Here is a 7,619-nt window from a genome sequence, read left to right as displayed (position 1 = left end):
ATGACCTGAATATAGTTAATCAAGAAATTAAATTTTCTACCTAAACAACTAAATTGAATTTGCCTTGTGTTCTTGTCTTCCCATAAGCGCTGTAGGACATAAACACACACAATGGCAGGCATCAGCTCCAACCTGGAGAAACCTTTGGTTGCATTGTAAGTCTGAACAACATCAGAGAAACCCACCTGCTCAATTCTAGACACAACCACGTCTTTTCATTCACTAGAGCAGATCTTCAAACAAATTGATTTTGTACCCCAGCAGCAAAAATATATAAGCACAAATCTCTAATGTACAGATATTTATTTATAAAGTATAAATATGCATATCTATTAGTATTTATATATATTTCAAAACATATTCAAAATAGAAAAACAAATATGATGAAATAAAAATATGTTTGGGGAATTATATATTCAATTTCCTTTATAAAGGCACAAAAATATTTTTGATCTCCCTAAATATGATTATAATACCAATATGAAGTCTCACTTCCATGTTTATAAATTACAAATATTTGAAAACATTTCAAAACACACACACAAGAACAGAATTTTAAAATGAGGGAAAGATGTCATAAAATATTTTAAATTATTCTGTATCTTCTTTTTAAGGCTACAAAGACACATTTTTTTTCCTGTATCATTTTTTTCTTAGCTTACCTCAGTTCAGAGGTTTGAGTTTATTTGGATATTTGGTTTAATGGCTATAGAAGGTAGAAAAGTAACCCCACAAAAACATGTCATATTTGCATCCATCCATATTTCAAATAATGTTTAATTTTGGATTTTATTATGTGAGATTATATTTTCAATATTTAATAGCATAATGTGAAAAAGCTCACACCAATAAAAAAATGTCCACACTACTATTTTCTTTCCTTTTTTTAAGTTTATTTATTTTTGAGAGAGAGAGAGAGAGAGGAAGAGGGTGTATGTGCACGAGCAGGAGAAGGAGAGAGGGAGAAAGAGTAAGAGAGAGAGAGAGAGAGAAGTGAAAGAGAGAATCCCACCCACACAGGTTCCACTCTGTCATTGTGGAGCCAGACATAGGGCTCAATCTCACAAACCATGAGATCACGACCTGAGCCAAAATTGAGAGTCTGATGTTTAACTGACTGAGCCTCCCCAGCACTACCATTTTCTTGTAGATCACTTATGCTTGCACTATTATCTTATCATTTCTTACATTCTTTATTAGAATCTCTTGAAGCCATTGGTCCATTGGAGATTATCCTACATGAGCTAGATAAAATAATACCTAATTACCCTGCACTATCGTATGTCACAAAGCACTAAAAGGAAAGAGAGGAAGAGGGCCACTGCTAGCCTCTTTCTATGACTTCCACTCTGCTTTAGAATAACCCATCTGCCTCCACAATTTGTGACCCTATGACATGTGAATTGAACCGAGTGAGTGTCATTCTGTATACTGAATATTCTGAATGCCTAAATGCCTTCCTATAATTTTAGTAAAAATAAAGAAATAAAAATTTTCTTTTCATATGCCAATGGATCATTTTGCCCACAATTAAGGCTGACATCACCCCCTCATCTGTCCTCTGCTTTGGTGATCACTGCTAGAAAAGGGGTCCAAATAAATACAGGAACTCCACAACATGGTCTTGTGGGTCCATAACAGAACCAGACCCAATAGGAGGTAGAAAAAAGTCACTGTGTTTGTTTTCTATTGCTACATAATAATAGTACAGCAAACCTAGTGGCTTGAAACAACACAAATGTATTATCTCACACTTCCTGGGATAGGAGTCTGGGCATGGCTTAGCTTAGAGTCCTCTGCTTAGGGTTCTACAAGGTTGTAACTGAGGTATTGGCCAGGGCTGTGTTCTTATCTGGAGGTTTGGCTGTGGAAGGATCCACCTCCCCACTCACATGTTTATTGACAGCATTCAGGTCCCTGTTGACTGTAGGACTCAGAGCTTTGAAGGTTTGCTACCTGCTAGCCAGAGGCAGCTATCGGCTCCCATAAGCTGCCCATGGTTTCTTGCCACATGGGGTTCCTCAACATGTCTGTTTCCTTCCTCAGAGCCAGATAGGGACAGAATCCAGCAAGACTAGAGCTACACATTTATATAATCTAATTGCATGACCATTAACTCATAATCATACCTCTGTTACCTTTGCCCCATCACTTAAAATCAAGTCACAAGTATGACCAAACTCAAGGGGAGGGGAACCATCCAAGTAAGTGAATACCAGGGAGTGGGAATCATGGAACTACCTTCAGAGTCTGTCTTGCTACATCACTATTTTCTGTCAAAGGTGAAAAGATGCAAAAATAAATACTGAAAATTGCCAGTTTTTTCTTATGTCTGTTAACGAGTTATCAGCTGAGGCAATTTTCAATTATGTATACTTTAGAAGGCTAGCATTTCACAATCCTTTCAGAGTATCTTCTTCTGTTGGCATCTGAGCACAATCTCCTACATTGTCTGTGCTGTATTTCCCAGAGCCCCTTGCCAACAGGATTCTGGGTTAAATCTCATCAATGGGAGGCAGTCAGTCAAGGTTTGGAAGGCAGAAGGGAGACAGACCCATCTTTGCTCCCAGGCTGTGTGGGTAAATATCCCACAGCTGTGAGGTTTAGCTACAGCCTCTAAATATTTCCTTTCATGTTCCCAGCAGAGGGGACCATACCAAGTTCTTTCCTGCAATTCCTGCAACTTCCTGACTCTCTGAAAGTTAGTGGCAACATGAGCATTGATGTCAGCTTTCCCTTACTTTCTCTTTTGCTCTTTTTTCAAACATCTAGTTACCTGAATTCCAGTACCTCCTACTTGAATCTATACAGTAATTTCTGTTTTCCTGACTGAACCCTGACACTACATAAAGCTCCTTGTAAGGATCAACATATAGAATCTTGCTTCACTTCTCTAACCCACTCATAAATACTGTCATCAGTTTAGTGTTTGCCTTTCTAGATCACACACACACATGCACACCAAAAATATTTGGTATTGTGTAGTATTTTTTTCCAATGCACAATGTCATTATGATGAGTGTTCTGGTGATCTGTTGGTGTGAACCAAACCACACAAAAACTCACTGGCATAAAATAACATTAATTATGCTCACAATTCTGTGAGTCAGAAATTAGGGCAGAGCACAGCAGAGATGGCTCATCTCTGCTCCATATGTCTGGGGTCTCAGCTAGGGTGGCTTAAAAGGCTAGGTAGGGGTGGCTGGGATGGTTTGACCGGGCCATATGCCTGGGACTTTGGTTATTCTCCACATGGCGTCTGCTGGGATGGTGATATGCCACATGGCAGCTTCACTCACAAGTCTGTTGTCTCAGCTGGCTTGACTGGACTGATGAGAACAGCCAGGTCTGGCTGGCATCTTCACCTCTCCATGCACACCATTCTCAGGACAACTGCGCTTTTTACATAGAAGTTGGCTTCTCTCCAGTACAAGAGTTGCAGAAACTCATTCCAAGAGACCCAAGAGGAAGCAGCAACACTTCTTATAACCTAACCTCAGAAATCCCAGAATCACTTCTGCCACATTCCATTGGTCAAGGAAGTCATTAAGACCAGCCCAGATTCAAGAAGAGGGCAGGATGAGACTCATTCTCTTGCTGGAGTAGTGGCAAGTGTATACAGAAGAAAGGCATTGATGATGCCACCATGAATACAACTTACCACAGTGAATAGCATTCTGTAACTAGGTTTTTAACTCAGCAGTAAGTCTGAAGAGCTACTCAAATTAGTCCACATAGATCTACTTCATTTCTTCTAATTGTTGCATAATATTTACTAGGACTATATTACGACTGATTTAGACACTTAGTCCCTTGGGGACATTTAGGTGCTTCCCAGTTTTTCTATTTTAAGTCATTCAAATATACTTACTTTTGCTTATGTTCCAGTTTTCTAAGGTTAATACTAAGAAGTGAAATTATGTTTTTAGCATTGTAGGGTATAACATATTTAACAGATAACTCTTTTTTTTAATTTTTTTTTTAATGTCTATTCACTTCTGACAGAGAGACAGAGCATGAGCGGGGGAGGGGCAGAGAGAGAGGGAGACACAGAATCCGAAGCAGGCTCCAGGCTCTGAGCTGTCAGCACAGAGCCCGACGCGGGGCTCAAACACTTCGGACCGCGAGATCATGACCTGAGCGGAAGTTGGACACTCAACCGACTGAGCCACCCAGGTACCCCAATTTAACAGATAACTCTTAATGTCCCCTCTAAACTGGCTCATCCAGTTTATATTCCTCCACGAATGCCTGCCTGTACTAGTTTCCCTAACAGTCACTTGATACCATCAAATTTTTGTGTGCCAATGCATGCCAATTTTACTGGTGGAAAATGATGTCTCACTCTTTCATTAATTTTTATTTCTCTGATATTATGAATGCTTACTGTTGGGTTTGTTCTCCTATGAGTTGCCCATTCATATCTTTTGCCCATTTTTGCATTGTCATTTTTTATATTTCTATTTATTTATAGAAATTATTTGTCTGTTCTGGATTCTAATCCTCTATCTCTTACCCATTCAGAGAAGCTTTCAATGAAAGTCAGGATCCTGGCTATAGGACTGGAGCCCAAATGAAGAGGAAGGCTCAGGGTCTTGAGTCACTGCATCTACTTCATAACTGAGCTGAAAGTTATATTCCAGAGTGAACCAGAGTTCCAAAGACACCCCAGGCAAAAGCCCATTCTTGCAGTTACAAATTATATTCTTCATAGTGTTTCTTAAAGTGTGGTTCTCAACCAATCATCTGAGAATCACCTAGGTTCTTATTAAACGTGCAGATTCCTGGGCAATGCCCTAGGTCAGCTTCTACAGAATTTCATGGGGTGGGTCCTAGGAATCTGAATTTTTAGCTAGCTATTTACTACTACCACAAAAGTTTGAAAGTTACTACTCTAAGAATAGGCCAGAAAGTTATTTTAAGCATGAAGGAGAGTGAGAGGTGGAATAATATGCCACCTCCTGGTTTGCTATGGAAAGAAAAATAGGACCACATTGTCCTAGAATCTGCGAGCTAGAGGCATCTTGGACCTGGTGGTTCTTAAACCTGCTTGGTGTCAGCACCACTTGCAGAGATTCACCCAGATCGATTAAGTCAGAATCTCCGGAGGTTGGATCAAACATCAGCATTTGTAAAAAGCTATATTCTGTGTCAAACACCCTGAGTCCAGAACCATTAGCCAAACCTAAACCCCTCACTTTACAGATATGGAAGCCCAGGCCAGTAAGTTTACACCACTTGACTCGGGTCTCCCAGTTGCTACTGGCCAAGTACTTACCCTCCTGACAAATGCTCTTTCTATTATTTGAGTTCCTCTAGGGTGGATTTTAGATGGAAAGAGTTAATGCTGGGAATACTTACTTGGAGAGTAGTGTTTTCATAATATTGGCAAGTGTTCTTTTCTAAAAATCAATTCTGTAGTTAGGTCTGTTTTTCTATAATAACTAGGAGCAAAAGCTGCCAGAACTCTGACTATAACAGTATTATTGCAGGAAGCACAGCTATAATTAAACATAAAGCCCTCCCATTACTTACTTTTTCCTCAAGTGGTTTTAAAAACCAAGCATTACACATCTATATGTGAGTAACTGATCAAGACTTGAATGTGTGTACTTTTTTGAAAAATATTTGTACTTTTTTATAGCCTCAAACTAATGTGTGTGCTCAGAGACAGGAAGTAATATAAAATGTAATCAAGTATTCCAATTTTCATTCATCCTTACTGTCTTTTTTCATTTTTTACTTTCTCTTTTACCTGTGTTCTTGTTTATGTTACAAGAAACCCTTAAAATCCTCTGCACAGTGGAGGTGAGTAAACTGAGATATGGGACCAAAGAGTCTAGGTTCTTTGCTCTAGTTGTGGCATAGAAGACAATTCATTTAATGATCCCAACTTCTTTTACTATTCTGCAGGATGGATAAGATAATTCATGCCCTGTTTATCTCATGGGCTCATAAGAACTGTCAAAGTACTTTACAAACATAAACACTATAGAAATATGATCTATCACTATCATGATGTACTTGTGCTAGTGTAGACCTAAGTGTAAGACATGTCCATTAGAAGCCACATGCAAAGGATCCTGAAATTGTAGCCTTCAGGAGACCTGTTTAGTCTCACCTATAAGGTACCCCAAAGCCATAATCATAGAAAGGCCATGCACAACTGGGAAAACAAAATCCTCAAAGAATATACAAGTAAAGAGTCAAAACGTCTCCTTGTTTCTTGTAAATTCCATATCTAAATAATCACCACTCTGTTCTCAATTCTATACCTTTGTCCCAGATCTTATCAGCTCTAATTTTTCTTTCCCCTACTCTGCCTTATTGCCCTTTTTTCATTTTTTTCAATCCCATACTTCTCTACACACATAAAAACATTATCTAAAAGAAAATATAGTACTACAAAAAAATTCTAGTACCTAAGGCACTTATTTTTAAATTTTTAATTGGATAACAAAATAGCATCTATCATTAGGATGATATTCCCATAATGGCAAGAACTCCTATGGATATTTTTTGTCTTTGGCAGGAAATAGGTGGGAAAAGTACATTCCTTTTTTTTTTTTTTTTTTTTTTTTAGTTTTTATTTCTTTTATTTAAGAGAGAGAGCGCACACGCACACGATGTGGGGAGAGGGAGAGAGAGAATAAATCTTAAGCTGGCTCCACACTCAGCACGGAGATCAACAGAGGGCTCAATCCCACAGCCCTGGGATCACAACCTCAGCTAAAATCAAGAGTCAGATGCTCAACCAACTGAGCCACCCAGGTGCCCCAGGCTTGTTTAGTTTCTTATTATTCAGTTTCAAGAGTTCTTTATAAATTTTTGAATATCAGTCCTTTATCAGCTGTGTCTTTTGAAAATATTTTTTCTCAGTCTGTGGCTTGTCTTCTCACTCTCTTGCCATTGTCTCACAGGGCAAAAGTTTTTTATTTTAATGAGGTTAAGCTTAACAATTATTTCTTTCACTGATTGTGCCTTTGGTATTTTGTCTAAAAAGTACTGACCTTAAAAGGTCTTTTAAGATATTGACATATCCAAGGTCTAGGAGTTTCAGTTTTGCATTTCACATTTACGTCAAATCCATTTTTATCATTATAAATAATGTTTATTTATTTATTTTGAGAGAGAGAGAGAGAGAGAGAGAGAGAGAGAGAGAGAGAGAGAGAGATGGCATTTGGGGGAGGGGCAGAAAGAGAGGGAGAGAGAGAATCCCAAGCAGACTCTGTGCTGTCATCAAAGAGCCTGATGCAGAGTTTGATCCCACAAGCCATGAGATCATGACCTGAGCTGAAATCAAGAGTCAGACGCTCAACTGACTGAGTCACCCAGGTGCCCCTTGACTTAATTTTTGTGAAGGGTGTAAGGTCTGGGTCTAGATTCATTTTTTTGCATGTGGATGTCTAGCACCATTTTATTACCATTTGCTGAAAGGACTATCTTCACTCCATCATACTGCCTTTATTCCTTTGCCAATGATTGGTTCACTATATTAATGTGGGTCTCTTTCTGGATTTTCTGTTCTGTTCCATTGATCTATTTGTCTGTTCTTTCACCAGTACTACACTCTCTTGATTACTGTATGTTTATAGTAGTCTTGAAGTTGGGTACTATCA

Source organism: Panthera tigris, chromosome B4, assembly GCF_018350195.1.
Source record: "Panthera tigris isolate Pti1 chromosome B4, P.tigris_Pti1_mat1.1, whole genome shotgun sequence".
NCBI classification, from domain to species: Eukaryota; Metazoa; Chordata; class Mammalia; order Carnivora; family Felidae; genus Panthera; species Panthera tigris.
Note: the sequence above shows the minus strand (reverse complement) of the source record.